The following is a 17,500-nucleotide window of genomic DNA, read 5'->3' as shown; positions in this document are numbered from 1 at the left end:
CTGCATAGAAATGTAGTCTTGTTAGCCAAGTGGGCGTGGTGTGTTGTCTTGAGGACCAAGCCCCTTTGTATAACGGGGCTATAAATCAGGAATGGAGAGGCGTAGGAACAAAAGAAAAACAGCGCTGGATTCAGGAAAACATCGGCATTTACACAGGGGGGAAAAATTACTTATTTATGTCAAGTGACAGTTTCTTTTAGAGAGACTGAGCCCACTCAGAAATAAGTCCACTGTTTCAATTCTGGCCATATATTCTCTTTATATTGTATTACTTTAATTTGCCTACAAACTACTTCTATTTGTCTCTAGGTGACCACATTATGAATAACTGTGCAACGCTTGAGGCCAGTGTTAGGGCAGCATGCGGGGTTAGTGGACCCACTGGACCACAGGGGGGACCTGGACTTAGCCTTTAGTGGGTGGGGCTTAACTAAGCACCTACTGCGAGGCAGACGCCAGGTACCACTCCCAGGGCAGTGACCGGGACTGTGGCAGCTGACCCCCAGGACAGGAGACAGACACAGGTGCAGGCAGGGACAGGTGGGATGACTGAGGCAGACAGGCAGCCAGATATGGACAGGTATGGTGGGCAGAGCAGGGACAGATAGCTATGGGAAGACAGGTACAGGTGAAGGACACAGGAATAACAGGACAGAAGCTCAGAATCTGACTACTAACTAGCAGACTTGTAGCCACACTATCTAAGGACGTTGTAGAGGCACGTCCCCTACTGGGAGGGTGCCTTAAATACCAAGTGCCTCTCAGCCTATGGCTGAGAGGCATTTCCTGGAAATAGCATGCTGCCCGTTTTAGAGGAAGGTCAGTGCGCTCATGCCCTATGAACACTCCTGGGAGACCTGAGCTGCGTGCACAGGCCCCAGAAGGAGGAAGCAGAAGCACACATGGATGGCCGCAGGGCAGCAGGGGAGGAAACAACTTGGCCAGGGAGGTAAGTTGGCACCCCTGCAGGGACACCGGCGCTACAAACTGTAGATATATTTTAGCTCTAGAAACATAGTCTCGTGTCAGATTTTTCCAAGTTGAAAACATGAAAAAACAAATGGTAATGATCGACCAAAGACTATGACACCTTAGAAATCTCCTTTAGAGAACAGAGTAGATGGATTAACTGATGTAAACAGAAGCAGAGGGATCTCACTAATTTTTACCAGTCCGTTTGATTTACGTTTTGGTGTCAGTTTTTAGAAAGAATAAAATAGTACAGCATGCAGAACTTTTTTTCTGATCTAAAAAGGATTTTCTCTGAATGCAACACTTTCGGATGAAGTCCTATTGGCCAAAACATTAATCATTTTCTTAAAGTTGATGCATACGTAAATTTTAAAAAAAAATTCTATTGGAGTGCCAAGTTTCTATTGTTTTGATAGACAGTTCCCCATTGTGTACATATGGCACGGTTAATTCTTAAGGCTGCTTTACACCAGACAATCTATCGTGCGATAGATCGTCGGGGTCACGGTTTTTGTGACGCACATCCGGCATCGCTGGCGATGCCGGCCTGTTTGACACCTCCTAGCGACGCAGTATCGCTCACAAATCGTGAGTCATGTACTGGTCGCTAGGTTCCATAATATCAATTCTGAAATCGGGCGCCGGTTGTTCATCGTTCCCGTGGCATCACACGTCGCTCCGTGTGACACCACGGGAGCGATGAACATCGCATACCTGCCTCCCGCTTCAGCCGCCGGCTCTATGTGGAAGAAAGGAGGTGGGCGGGATGTTTACATCCTGCTCATCTCCGCCCCTCCGCTTCTATTGGCCGGCGGCCGTGTGACGTCGCTGTGACGCCGAACGTCCCTCCCACTCCAGGAAGTGGACATTCGCCGCCCACAGCGAGGTCGTATGGACGAGTAAGTATGTGTGACGGGGGTTACCGACTTTGTGCGCCACGGGCAGCGATTTGCCCGTGACGCAAAAAGGACGGGGGCGGGTACGATCGATTATGAAATCGCACAATCGGTCGTACCATGTAAAGCAGCCTTTATGGTGGTGTAGTTGGGGGGGACTGGTGCAAATGTGATCTGGAGGCTAAAGGCCGCTTTACACGCTACGATTTATCTGACGATCTCTTAAACGATGTGACACGCCCAGATTATTGTTACGATTTGCCGAGATCGCACATAGGTCGTTTGTTTGCGGTCACACGTAACGATCTCACAAACGACGCAACACCGATCAGCGATATATTGTTTGACCAAGGTGGTCGTTTGGATGTTGTTCGTCGTTGGCTGGGTGTCAAACGTACCAATATGTCTGCTGCGATTCAAACGACAAACAATATTTTGAAACTGAACGACGTGTCAACGATTTTCAACCTATTTGCGATCGCTCGGAGTCGCACGTAGGTATCGATAACGATGCCGGATGTGCGTCACGGAAACTGTGACCCCGACGACATATCGTCAGATAAATCGTAGCATGTAACGCTGGCTTAAGTGTCAGGTAGGGTGCCATGAAGCCTCACCGCTATGGCGAGGATATTTCAAGGTATGGAAGGAGACGGGTTGTAATCAAATGGTGTTGTTTTGCCTCATGTCCTGATGAAGGGAGCTGAGTACTCCTGAAACGCGTAGACCTGTGCATGAAATAAAATACATTAATCACTTATAATCCTGGAGTGGTGAATAGCGCGGCATTACAATCCGTCTCCTTCCATACCTTGAACTACTACACCCGGAGCTGCAGCTGCTTCACTGTTGGATACATACGTTTATAGCGGTTGTGACCGGCATAACTCCTATAGGTGAGTTCTCTACTTTTTACCTAATTTCCAGTTTTGTGGATAAGACCTTATTGCGCTTTTCTTTCAAGGTCCCCACAGTTATGGTGAGGATATTGTGATACAAGGGTCAGACAACGAACTAAGGCTCTTGGTTTGGCTGCATCTATCCAGATATAAGTTCAACATGGGGTTAATCCACGCAAAGGATATTACAAAATCCCATTGAGTTGACTTCCAGACTTCCGTCAAATTCACATCTGCAATAGTGATTTATTAAAGGGATTATCTAACCGAAATTCCCATTTGCCCTGTTTTTCTAATGACCTCATTTTGCTCCAAACAATCATTATCCGCCCCCGGGGGTCTCCTGGGATTTCCACCGCTCAATGGTCTGTCACTTACACACTAGGGAAAAACATTCACATTGAAATCGGAGTGTGCCAAGTTTTACCGTCTGGAGGATGAGCCGTGTCTTGTCCGGCTCACCACACCTAGTAATTGAAGAAGAAACGGCTCGTATGTAAGGCAGGAATTTACAGGGTGTGACCTCTTCTTCATATTTGCAGACAGTGGGAATTTATAAAGGCACGGCCCTATTTGTAGCAACGTGCAGACCATTGTTTGTCTCCGGCTACTGAGTGGGCCGAGCGATGTCCTTACATGATCACTCTCGTATCTTCACACATTCGACAAAAGTTGGAGAAGCTTTGCAATGTTTGTTCTGCTGATAGTCACTTAAGGGGGCTTTGTAGGACCAGAAAAACATGTCTGATTTCTTATAAAAACAAAACAAAATTTTTTTTGACTTGTGAATCCTCCCACTGTGCCCTGCGAGGATTCACTGGCTTTTGACCCAGGAATGGCAGTCAAGTGACCATAATTGTACGATATGCATGTTCTCAGCCAGAACTCGACTAGTAGGCATGACCTCTCTCAATACCAGTATATTAGGTAAGGCCACCAAGGGCGCCCCCACGAGATAGGGCGCATACTCTTGGACATGTAATCTGTGGAGTCTATCTGCACAGGACACCCATGAGGCGCTCAGTCTGTAGGGGATTCAATGCACGGCTTCTCAATCATTACTGACATTATTAGTGTTTGGCTCACCTGGTGATCTGGATTCATGATAGTGATGGGCAGTATGGCTCATTTTGGTGATCCGGTTTCTATGGCTCCGCTCACCAATAAGAGCCGGCTCTTTCGGATCGTTCATGGATCTCTATTAAATATACTGTATATTCACCCCGGTGAACACATATTTCAGCTTATGTTAATTCAGTCAAAATCATGCCCACTTGCTGATAAACCACGCCCACTTGCAATGGCCCAATTGAATTGTTGAGTGGGCGGGGTTTTCATGTGGGCGGGGTTTTCGCCCACCAAACACCCAAATGTACGCCCAGTAAGAGCCGTTAAGAGAATTTAGTGGCTCTCACTGGGGATCCAGCTCCTGTCAGTCACAGCAGGGAGCCGTATCTTTGTGTTGGATCGTTCGCGACTGACACATCACTAATTCATGAAGCCATAAAGCAGCACACAGATGAAGAAGGTAGGTTGCACATCAGATGATAGCTTAATGTGAACAATCTCTAATAATAGTTCAACCAGGGGTAGCAAGAAGAGGGTTAACCTGTAAGTCTGAGGGCGTATAGAAATCACAGAAGTTTGCAAAGATGAATGCAGTGTAATAAATACTGTGTGTCCCCGAAAATAAGACAAGGTCTTATATTATTTTTGGCTCCAAAAGATGAGCTAGGGCTTAATTTTAGGGGATATCTTATATTTTATACTGGCGTCAGGTGATTGGATCGCCCGTTAATGGAAAATGGAGATTCACTCTCTTCCCCTGTCCACCCCTCTGCGCCAGTGTCAGTGTTTGGAACCTGTGGTAAAGAAAATTAATATTCACCCACTTTCAACGTCCACCCCTCAGCGCGGCATCAGTAATTCTCTCAGACTACCGTATTACTGCAAGAGGATTGCAGCACAATGCTTGGACTGACCGGCGGCTCTTCTGACCAGAGTGTCTCAGTGTGTATTTCTATTCAGATGTCACACTCAGGTGAGAAAAGCTGCCGGCCAGTCTAAGCATTTCACTGCGACCTTCAGGCTGTAGTAAGTTTGACTGAATCACTGATGTCGGGACAGAGGTGTGCGCGAGATTATGGGTGGTGAATATTCATTTGCAATTAACACATGTTCCAATCACTGATACCGGCTCATAATGATGGGTGGAAATATGGGCAGGGAATGGGGTGAATATTCATTTTCCATTACCACATGTTCTAATCACTGATGCCGGCACAGAGGGGTGGGCGGGAATGGAGACAGGGGAATGGGGTGAATATTCATTTTCCATTACCACACATTCCAATCACTGATACTAAGGGGAAAACTTTTTCCCTTGCGGAGACTGACAAACCAATCTGGCTGTCAGTGGTGAGGGGTCTTATAGCTGCAATGCTTCTCTGGGAAATATGCAAATTGACTCTTCAGGGAGAAAGGAGATGAACTCTAGAGCCACCTATTGGAAGTAGCAATCTTAAAAGCCAAAAGGGGCCCCTTTAATGAGCCTTTTTATATGCCTTAGGATTTATACCAGATCAGAACCCCAATTTGCTTGTTCTGATCTGGTATAAATCCTACTGTAAATCATATGAAAAGGCTTTTTAAAGAGCCAGTTTTGACTTTTAGGATTGCTACTTCCAATAGGTGGTATTAAAGTTTGTCTCCTTCCTCCCTGGAGAGACAATTTGAATCACTGATACTGGAACACCTAGGATTTCACTGTGTTGAGCGCCCTCGCTGGCTGCCGGCAGTGTTTTCTGGCTAGTCTCCCCAGATCAGTGATTGTTTTGTCTTGATACTGGAACACAGGAGTTGATGGGAATAAAGGCGAGAGAATGGAATGAATATTAATTTTCCATTAACACACGTTACAATCACTGATACTGAAATATAGGGGTTGGTGGGAATATGGGCAGGGTAATGGGGTAAATATTCATTTTCCACACGTTCTAATCACTGACATTAGCACAAAGGGGTAGGTGGGAATATGGGTGGGGCAATGGGAGAAATATTCATTTTCCATTAACAGACACTCCAATCACTGACGCCAGCACAGAAGGGTTGGCTGGGGGAAGGGTGAATATTCATTTTCCATTACCTAGCCAGCATGTGACTATAAATGATACAATATAGGTTTCCTCTTTGTCAATAACAATCCGGCAACTTCCTAACAATCCTATTAGTAACCTTGTGTTCTGTCCACTTTATGAAGAGTTACTTGTCAAAACAGAAAAAAATTGGATAATTTCCGAGTACTGCCCGGAAAGATGGAATAATTTTATGCGTCTGGGTTTGCTTTTCTGGACATGAGAGTGGTAAGAATGGTTTTGATTAGTGAGAAAAAAAGCATACTGCCGACAGATCAAAAGAGCATGCAAGCCATACTTCCATGAGCCAAGATGTACTTATGGAGCGGAGAATGTGTTTGTACTGAAATTCTAAGAAAGACATAAATGGTGCCGGGTAACAAGAGATGAGAATAAAGGCTGTATGTCCTTAGACTCAGGTTACAGGTGAGACTGTCTCATAAGAAAGAACATAGTGGTCAGGTTGGTTACACAAACCAAGGAAATGAATGAAATGTCATCACTTATATTATATGGTATATAATTATATATGATAGCCCAGTCCAGTGATGGGACAAGGTCTTTGGGATGCTCTGTAATGTTTTAAAATATGTAGTCATGAGATGAGAGTAGGAGAAAAGAAATTCAAAATAATGGTGTCAAGAGTGTGTCGTGGGTGACAGACAGTCCTGTGGTGCCCGGCTATTGAAAGTCACAGCGTTTGGCTGCGAAAACAGCTCCCTGACCTTCTTTTATTCCTGCATATGGTATCTTATGTATTTCCTCTGCTTGGGGTTAATCTCTTTCCCTTTAGGACCCTGCCGAGTTCCTCACCCTTTCAGCTGTTTTCATCAGCTCTTCCCTTCGTGTCCTTAAATTCTCACATTCCCTTCAGGTCTGTTCTGGTCGTAGCTCCATCTCCCTACAGATCCTGAGTGCAAACAGTCAGCTTTCATTCACCTAGAGTAACTTTGTTGCGTGTTGCAGTTCCTCTCCCTGAATCTTCCTGGAGATAAGTTGTTTGTTATTTTCCCTTGTTTGTTATCCCTGTGTGTTTTTTAGCTCTTATTGGGGTTGACAAAGAGATCATTTCATTTGTTCCCTATCTAGGGCCCAAATCAGGGTCAGCCAAGGGCCAGGTATCCTGCTCTGCGCATAGGCGCAGAACCTATCTAGGACAGAGAGGGAAGGCAGGGGCCAGCGGTAGGCTTAGTCAGAGGTCACCATCTCCCCCTGCCCTAGACATAGGGTCTCCTTTACCTTTCCTTTCGCCATTCGCTGGGTAGGGTCCCCGTACCTAGCGTGAGAAACAGCCCTTTTACACAGGCTGCTAATGGGCTGAACTAGCGTTCATAGGGATGCATTTACACTGGCGGATTACTGGAAACGAGCATCCCAGGAGAGGTTGTCTCCTGATTATCAGCTTGTCTAACCAGGCTGACAATCACGCGACAACTGAGCAAAATGCTCGTACATCGGGAAAAAAACTCATCATTATCAGCATAAGATCGGCAGATGTAAACAGGTAATGTGCTGCCACCTGCCAAGAATATATTATATTCTATCAGCACAGGATGATTGTGTTATTGAATGTTCTGTGCACTTGGAAGTGCAGTTGGACTTTCTAAACAGACTATTAAACAGCTGCCGATAACCTGACTTGTGGCTGCAATTGGACCATTGGAAAAGGACCTGTCCCTTACATATGTAATTTTTTTACCCAGTGTAAATGATGCTGTTCTCCTGAATCTGGAGATGCTTTTCTCTTGTTTCTGCACCTCTCTGTCCCTAAGATATGGCCCCTTCTTCCCCAATGTAAATATAGTCTTTTCAGGCAAATGGGAGTGGTCCTTAAAGCGCACCAATCACCAGGCTTTTCCAATATAACCTAAAGCCAGTGTTATACTGTCACTATCATGTTGATTCTATACAGACCATTAGTTGTCATCTTGGATCTATAGTTTTTTAAACAGAAACAAGTAAAGTTTGTAAAATGAGCAGCTTTTTGAGTGGCAGCAACTAAGTGACTAGAAGGACCTGTGCTGATGTCATGCTCATGAAGGGGCGGGGACTCAGCCAACATAGCTGATAACAGGAAGCAACATCATTTTTCTGTTGGCTGAGGCCCTTCCCCTTCAGGTCACATGGGTATGACAAGAGCACAGGTCCTTCTAGTCACTTAGTAAAACGATTCTATAATAGAATTAGCATAAATAATTGTTGGAGGACGGACAGGCAGGGGGGCAGGAATCACTATGAATACCCACCCCAGCTATCAGCTGATTGGCAGCTGCTGACACTCAAAAAGCTGCTCATTTTACAAACTTTATTTGCTTGTGTTTCAAAACCTAGACATCCGAGCTGACAGCTAAAGGTTTATATAGAATCAGTCTGATAGTGCTAGTTTAGCACTGGCTTTAGGTTATATAGGAAAATCCTGATGATTGGTGCGCTTTAAGAAGATGCCCACAGAAAAGAGTTGAGGACCATGTCCACTTGTCTAACAAGACTAAATGTATGTTCATGGAAAAAGTGCCATGTCTTAGGAATGGAGAAGCACAGAAACATATGTAAAACATCACTAGAATCAGAACAGTTATTTTCACAACAGATTAAAAAAAATATGGAAAGTGACAGGTTCTCTTTAAACCCAGCACAAGAGCTCTTGTTGGCAATTATTGACAAACGCTCATCACTTCTTTTGTGAAGCCTAAAAAATAATCAATTATCTGAGCCCCCTGGATATGGAGAGCACACAGCGGATTATTGGTAAACGCATTTTATGCTTGTCAATCTCAGGGTGTGATATGGAGCCAACTGAAAATATGTTGTCCAAGAGCCCAGATATACCAGTAGTTGGACTTTAAGCACCACTCCAGCTTTTTGTTTTTTTCAGCACTGGAGTAGTACTTTAAATCTAAAGGGTGCTTTACACTCTGTGATATCGGTAACGATATATCGTCAGGGTCACGTCGGTAGTGACGCACATCCGGCGCCATTACCGACATCGCAGCGTGTGATACCAATGAGCGGCGATCAACGAGCCCAAACATGTGAAAAATCGTTGCTCGTTGACACGTCGCTCATTTCCTTAATATCATTGCTGCTGCCGCTACGATGTTGTTCCTCGTTCCTGCGGCATCACACATCGCTATGTGTGACACCGTAGGAGCGACGAACATCTCCTTACCTGCCTCCACTGGCAATGAGGAAGGAAGGAGATGGGCGGGATGTTACGTCCCGCTCATCTCCGCCCCTCCGCTTCTATTGGACGCCTACCGTGTGACGTCGCTGAGACGCAGCACGAAATTCCCCCTTAGAAAGGAGGCGGTTTGCCGGCCAGAGTGATGTCGCAGGGCAGGTAAGTCCGTGTGACGGGTGTTAACGATGTTGTGCGCCACGGGCAGCGATTTGCCCATGTCGCCCAACCGACGGGGGCAGGTACGCTCGCTTGCGATCTTGCTAGTGAGATCGCAGCGTGTAAAGTACCCTTAAGTCCCCTGCCCCCTGTCTTATACTCACCCTCCAGCGTTTTCATCCTTTTTTCGGTGCCACTCCTGCAGCGCCATCTTGTGCCTGTAATGTCTGACTGACTGGAAGTGAGAGGGTTCATCACAAGAGCGCAGTGCAAGTCTATGAGAGCCACAATCAGGCTCTCATAGACTTTTATTGAGTTGTGAGCTCTATGAAACATCAGCTGCCGGCAGGTTGCAAATTGCTGGAGACCGAATGGAGTAATGGCGATAACAGAAGAAGAGACAGGGCAGTGGTGCTTTAATAAGGGTCACTATCTAACATAGTGGTCATAGTGGTGTAAACCAGTACAAGAAGTTGGCCCAGATCCTCACTTTTGCACTTTTTTTGTCCAGGTGTTTATCATTTGCGCCTTATTTTTTACTAAATTTGCGCCATTTTTAAATTTTGTTTTATATGTGCTTGCTTGATTTTTCATGTTTGCCATTGTGGGCAGAGTTTGTGGGTATATATAATGGTTATGTTGACTAACGGTAGTAGCTGTGGCTTTCTCCCCATGGAAATGTGCAAAGCTGACAAGCCAGTCCAGAGACCCAAGCACCTATGGACATCTGTGAGAATTTAATCTTTCTTCCATTTAACATTTGAGAGTTTGGGGAGACTGATATAATGAAGGCTTTCATAGATGTGGCAGTAAACCATAATGGAGCAGAAACGTAAGATGGATGTAGACTTCAGTTTCAAGTCCCAAGCTGGAATATAGAAGACGCGCTACGTATATACCTACAAGACCTGATATAGACAGATATACTCAGAGCACAGACTCATAATCATATCACTTTTTCATTCAATGTAAGGTCTCTTAGACTGTCTACGTCTCACAGAAAGCTATACAGTATATTAAATGGTTGCTCCCAATGCAGCTGTCCAGAAACCCACAATTCCCCAGTCTCTTCTTGCCAGGGGCGCTGTGTACCTGATGATTTACAGTTTGGAGTAGCGGCATTGTCAATGGCCTAAACTCTGCATTCGCAGATGCTGCTGTCACGGTTGTCTCCCTGCTGTTTAGAGACTAGTGACAGCCTTAGGACTAGAGCCTCTCGTTTACATCTTGACTCATCATTTAAACGTATTTTCCTTTCTCTTGGTGTCTCATGAGTTAATGTCAGTTTTGTTGTCAGCAGTGCAGGTCAGCTGTAGCTGCTTTGAGCCCACACCCCTTTAAATATAAATAGTGAAGTTTTCCCAACAGTTCTTGCTGTTGTTAGAATTCATTCTATTCTGGCCATCCTGGTGGAAGGAGCTGCTGGGGTATTTTCCTCTGCCCGTCCAACTTCTACTTTGGAGTCTGTCTGCAGCAGTGGATTTTGGTGTTTGTATCCTTCTCTTTATCCCCCTGTCTTTCTTTCCTTTTACATCCGTGTTTATTAGTGCAGCGGTAGGACTAGTGTCTCCTGTAGGCCATCTCACTAGCCAGGGGTGTTTGCAGGGCTAGTGAGGGATTAGGTATCCGGCTCGGTGACAGGTTGAAACACCCCATATAGGGACACTTGGGAGCTCAGATAACAGCTTGAGGTGAGTTCAGGAGGTGTTCCCTCACTCCTCTCCCTAGCGGTAGGGCTCACCTTTGTTAAAGTGTCCCCCTATGTTTGTGATGTTTTTTGTAGTGCATCAGACGCCCATCAGTCTGAATGTGTGTGTCAAGCGGTGCATACAGACTTCTCCTACTCCGTGCATGACAGCTGCAAGCAGAGTCAGCATTGCCTCCGTATCGTCAGATGAGGGATCCATCCAGCTTTACAACTTGTGCTCTTTGACTAAAAAACTCGCCACATCCTGGCTACAGAGATGGCAGATAACCTAGTAAATGAGCAGTAAAATATAAAACTACAAATCACTTTCTAATAGGAGGTAAATTAAAAAAGTTGTTTGTTATTACCCTACCGGCATTTAGGAATGTTACACATTTGTGATAATGATGGGAAAACCTGTGTTAAAGGGGTTATCCATGACTATTTTTTGCTAATGGGTCTAAAGGCTGATTTACACACAACGATATCACTAGCGATCTTGTTAGCGATGTGACACGCCCAGATCGTTGTTACAATTTGCCGAGATCGCTCATAGGTCGTTTTGTAGCGGTCACACATACCCATCTCACAAACGACGCTACATCGTTCAGCGATATATTGTTTGACCAATGTGGTCGTGTGGACACCGTCACACAGCAATCCTCCCGATTCCGGCAACGTCAGAGGCTTATAATTGTGTCCGCCTTATCAACCATGCCTGCCAAATCAGAATGCAGTTGGTACCACCAATCAGACTGGAGGAGGCGTGGGGCATTGCTCGTAACGACACGCCCGCGTCGCTGATGATGGACGCATTAACGATGTTGGGAGGGTGTCAAACGTAACAATTTGTCTGCTGTGTTCCAAACGACGAACAATATTTTGACAATGAACGACGTGTCAACGATCAACGATTTTCTCAACTTTTAAGATTGTTCGGAGTCGCTCGTAGGTGTCACACGCAACAACGTCGCTAACGATGACGGAAGTGCGTCACGAAAACCGTGACCCCGACGACATATCGTCGGATAAATCGTAGCGTGTAACGGGCCCTTAAGAACTCAGTCAGGTAGTTGCTATCTACATGCCTGTTGTACCCGGTGCTGGCTTGGAGCAATCACAGACCATACCTTCTGCTGCTTCATTTGCCCTTCATTTTCCCGGGCTACTCTGGTACCTGCATGTAGGGAGCAACGAGCCGACTGACAATCAGCATGACATCAACAGTCACATGCTGTCAACAAAGCACAACTGAAGTGACGTATATGCTCTTTCGATGTGATGTCATCTGAAACCACATTATTGCTGGCAAGAGCTGTGTGTGACTGGCCCACAGGAGAACAGGAGGATCCTCCGGTGGGCCCTTTTGCAGTAGAATGTGTCGCGGGCGGAGGAGGGGACGCTGCGCTCTCCCACTGCTCGGGTCCGGCTGCCGCTGCTGCTGCGGCCTGCTGCTCCTCGGTGGCTCGAGCGATGGGCCGGATCCCGGGGACTCGAGCGGCGCTCCTCGCCCGTGAGTGAAAGGGGTTTGGTTTTTGGGATAGTTTATTATCCGTGACGCCACCCACGGTTTTGGTGATTGTATGGACACCACCGCTGCTCTGTATGGGGATCCCGGGAGCGGTGACAGGGAGCAGCAAAGTTGTTGTTTCTCCCCTCCGTGGGTAGGGGGTGGTCGTCCCGGGGCCCAGTGATGAGTTGGGGGATGAGGGATGGCGGGGCCGGTGCAGGACTTGGTGGGGAGCAGGGACGCGGGGGCAGCGCTGTGCCTCACGGCACTGTGGTACTCACTCAGCCTGAGACGGGGACACAGTTCTCGGTAAAACACACAGCTGGAAAGACGGTTCCCACGGACGGCTGCTGTTGCTTTTCCCCAGTAGTTGACGGTGACGGTCCCTTTTCCTGCACCTAAGTCTATGTTGGTAGCGATGGGTTCCCACCGGTAACCCGCTCCCCGGCTTCGATATGTGCCGGAGGAGCCCCTCTTTGCCCGCAGGCGCTGGCCCTGAGAAACTGGTGCCTTGGCGGTGGCGGTGTCTCTCTCTAACGGTTGGACTGTTGCCTTCAATCGGGACTTGGTTGTTGGGAGACCCAGAGGTCCCCTTCACTGACGGATTTGGCAAATTCACGGCGACTCCTAGCCTTGCCGGGATCCGAAAGGCCCCTGCCAATGGTGCTGGCTTCTCTTCGTATACCGCTCCGGTACCGCCGGGCCACCACCCATCCACGGTCCTTTTGGCAACCTCCAAGCAGCCTCTCCTGCAGACGGTCACTGCCGTCTGCTAACCTTGCTGTTCTCAGTCCGGGGCACACACCCGGACCAACTTCAGGCTTTCTCATCTGTCACTTTCTCTTCCACTTTTACTTCTCTCTCTTGATCCTCTACCACTTCACTTCAACTTCACTAACTGTTCTGCCTGGTTTTCCCGCCTCCAGGGCTGTGAACTCCTCGGTGGGCGGAGCCAACCGCCTGGCCCGCCCCCTGGTGTGGACATCAGCCCCTGGAGGAAGACAACAAGGATTTTTGTGTAGCTTTGGTGTACCTATCTGGGGTGTAGGGTGTGGTGGTGTCATGACCTGTGACCCCTGGCTTGCCCAGGGCATCACATTCCCCCTTAGCAAAATGCAGACCGTCCGCGGGCTGCCCGTCCAACACCGGTTTTATTTTTCTGAAAAGATAAAAAAACACAAGACAAGTATAATAACTTCATCCCACAGCGGGAGGCACTTTTCTTTAACGTTACGGTAACATTTTAACGGTTGCTGCTGCCGCTCTCTCCCACCCAAGTAACCTGGCCCTGATGCTGCCTCTAAGAAACAGGCAGCACCCCTTGACCCCAGTCCTGAACCAGTTACCCGAGCGGGATCTGTCCTTCCCCTCCGGTGGTGGCTGGGCCCCAGCCTGCTCCACTGCGGGCCCTCCCTCCAACCTGCCTCTCCGGAGGCGGTAACGGTTAGCTGCAACAAAAATATTTTTATTTACAAGCCACTAACGTTTGTGGTTGCCCTGCAAGTTCTCGGGCCTGTTCATAGGAGTTCCTATGTATAAACTATGGATGGTCCCCACGGGGACAATGGTGCCGGCAACGGCCGGTTCAATCACGGTGCTGACAATCAGGTTACTCCATCAGTTGATCACTTTCATTTTTCTCTTTCAAAACTTTTAAACTTTAAACACACACAGTTTCTCTCCCCCCCGCCCTTTTAAAGAACGGTTTCCCTGTACCTAAGTGGGGGCCTACCTAGGTTGGGACGGGTGGACCTCCGGGGTCCGGTGTACGTGGGGCTAGGCAGTGGGGCAGAGGGAACAATCAGTTCCTCCTCCCTGCTATCGTGTGGGGCAGGCGGAGGCATAGGGGAGCTGGGTACAGGTTCATCCCTGGGCACTGGCACTGACTCACGGTTGACCGCCTCCGTCACTTCTTCATCCACGGGTTGTGGGAACAGTATCACTGGAAGAATCACCGCGCCGTTCTGTGTAGGCCAGTCTGATGGGAAGTCTCCCATCGCAGTGTGGATCACCTCTTTTGCCTTCTCTGCTGGTGGAGGAACTGGTACTTCAGCCGCCGCTCTTAAGGCTGGTGGGCACCTTTTCAGATGGTCCCGGGAAACCGTGGCCAAAGTGCCCCCTTGGTCACGACTGATTTGGTAGGCCTTCCCATCTTCCCATCCTGTGGGCTGTATGACGTACGGGGTTTGTTCCCATTGATCATCCAACTTGTGGGTTCTCCTCTTCCGCTTCAGTACGACATCTCTGGGCTGAAAAGGGCCAGGAGACGCCTTTTGATTGAAGCGCTGCTCCTGCAGTTCCCGACTCCGACTCAAGTTTTTCTCAACATATTCTTGAATCTGCCGGTATTGTACCCTCCGCCGAGTTTCCCATTCAGCTGTCGAAGGGAGTGCTTCTGGGGCCTCCAATACCATTTCCAGGTCCACCGGCAGTCGGCCGGGGCGAGCCCTCATCAGATATGCTGGGGTGCACTTCGTTGAGCTGGACGGGATGTTGTTGTACATATCGACCAAGTCGGGTAGCTTCTCTAGCCACAGGTTCCGCTCTTCCAGCGGTAACGTCTTGAGGAGTCCCAGGACCAAGTGGTTCATCTTCTCACACATGCCGTTGGTCTGGGCATGGTAAGGGGTGGTCCGGATCTTCTTGCAGCCGTACAACTGGCAGAACTCATGGAACACCTCTGCTTCAAAAGCCAGGCCTTGGTCAGTTAGCACTTTCTCTAGGTATCCATGTGGTCAGCAGAAATAAGCCTGGAACGCTCTAGCGGCAGTACGACCAGTTAGGTCCTTGACTGGGACAACCACCATGAACCTCGAATAGTGGTTTACTATGGTCAACGCGTAGGCGTACCCACTTCGGCTGGGGGTGAGCTTGACATGGTCCAGGGCGACCAGCTCCAGCGGCTGATGTGTAATGATCGGGTGTAGGGGCGCCTTCTGGCTGGCCTCGTCCTTCCTCCTCAGCGTGCAAGGACCGCACTCTCGGCAGCAGGCCTCTACAGACTCCCGCATCCCACTCCAATAGAACCGCTCTCTCAACAGCATCTCCAGCTTCTTCCATCTGAAGTGTCCGGCACCATCATGGTATGCCTGCAAAACAGTGGGCACATCAGCTTGGGGAATAACCAACTGGTGGATCTTCTCATGAGTCTTCGGGTTGATCAGCTCACGGTACAACTTCCCTTGATGTAGATACAGCCGGTTCCGTTCCTTCCACAAGCGTTGGGCTTCAGCTGGGGTGGCAGGGTCCATCCCAACAGCGCCTCGTTCCACCAGGGTCTTGACTAGGCGGACAGCGGGCGCCTGGTTTTGAGCTTCCTGCCACTCCTGACTGGGCAGTGGATCCAAGTTCACCCGTTGTTGGTGGACATGTACCTTCTCAGTTAGTGGCTGGTGAAATGCAGGCAACTCGATCTCTTCGAGGTCGTCATCCTCGCACCCTTCTTCTGACAAGTGGGGCATCCGAGAGAGTGCATCAGCATTAATGTTGACACGACCAGCCCTGTATTTGATTGTGAAGTCATAGTTGGCTAGCCTGGCCACCCACTGCTGCTCCAACGCGCCCAACTTGGCCGTGTCCAGGTGAGTCAACGGATTGTTATCCGTGAAAGCGGTGACTTTTGCTGCGGCCAAGTAGTGGCGGAACCGCTCAGTGATAGCCCATACCAGTGCCAGGAGCTCGAGCTTGAAGGAGCTGTAGTTCTCAGGGTTCCTTTCAGTTTGCCGGAGCTTTCGGCTAGCATAAGCAATCACTTTTTCCTTCCCGTCCTGGACCTGGGACAGGACTGCCCCCAATCCCACATTGCTGGTGTCTGTGTAGAGGATGAATGGGCAGCCGTAGTCAGGGTACGCTAGGACCTCTTCTCCGGTCAAGGCCGCTTTCAGCTGGCGGAAGGATTCCTCATGCCTTTCTTCCCACACCAGTGGGGCTCCGATGGGTCTACCACCTTTGGTCTGCCCCACGAGGAGATCTTGCATGGGGGCAGCCATCTTCGTGTACCCCTTGATAAAGCGTCGGTAGTACCCCACCAGACCCAGAAACTGCCTTACTTCCCTCACTGTGGTTGGTCTTGGCCAGCCTTGGATGGCAGTGATCTTCTCAGGGTCGGGGGCGACACCTTCTGCACTCACTACATGCCCCAGGTACTGCACTCTGGGTTTCAGCAGGTGACACTTAGAGGGCTTCAACTTCATCCCGTATTTGGCAAGGGACGCGAACACCTCGGCCAGGTGCTCCAGATGGGCTTCATACGTCTGGGAGTACACAATCACATCATCCAAGTATAATAGGACGGTCTCGAAGTTTAGATCTCCCAGACAGCACTCCATCAGCCGTTGGAAGGTTCCAGGGGCGTTGCACAGCCCGAACGGCATACTATTGAATTCACAGAGCCCCATTGGGGTGGTGAAGGCGGTTTTCTCCCGGTCCTCCGGTGCCACTGCCACTTGCCAGTATCCACTGGTGAGGTCAAGGGTAGAGAAGTAATTTGCAGTTCTCAGTGCGGCCAAAGACTCTTCGATACGGGGCAGTGGATAAGCATCTTTATGCGTTATCTGGTTAATCTTCCGGTAGTCCACACACATCCGCATGGTGCCATCCTTCTTTTTGACCAGTACCAACGGGGCGGCCCAGGGACTACAGCTGTCCCGAATAACCCCTGCCTCTTTCATGTTCCTCAACATATCTTTGGCGCATTGGTAATGCGCAGGGGGAATAGGCCTGTACCTCTCTTTGATAGGGGGGTGCTCACCGGTGGGGATGTGGTGTTGGACCCCTTTGATCTGCCCAAAGTCTAATGGATGTTTGCTGAAAACTTGCTCATACTCCCGCACCACCCTGTATACCCCTTCTTTGTGATGTGTAGGGGTATCGTCAGTGCCCACGTGTAGCTGTTGGTGCCACTCATTTAACTCCCCTTGGGGCGGGTGAGTGCTGGTAGTAGGTGGGGAGACTGGGGGAGCTGCCTCGTGGATAGTGTGGGGATCCAGGGTGAGCAGCTTGGCAAGGGTGGCATACCGAGAAAGCCTGACTTCTTCCTCCCCACAGTTCAGCACCCTCACGGGCA

The sequence above is a fragment of the Anomaloglossus baeobatrachus genome, chromosome 3 (genome assembly GCF_048569485.1).
Source record: "Anomaloglossus baeobatrachus isolate aAnoBae1 chromosome 3, aAnoBae1.hap1, whole genome shotgun sequence".
Taxonomy (NCBI): domain Eukaryota; kingdom Metazoa; phylum Chordata; class Amphibia; order Anura; family Aromobatidae; genus Anomaloglossus; species Anomaloglossus baeobatrachus.
Note: the sequence above shows the minus strand (reverse complement) of the source record.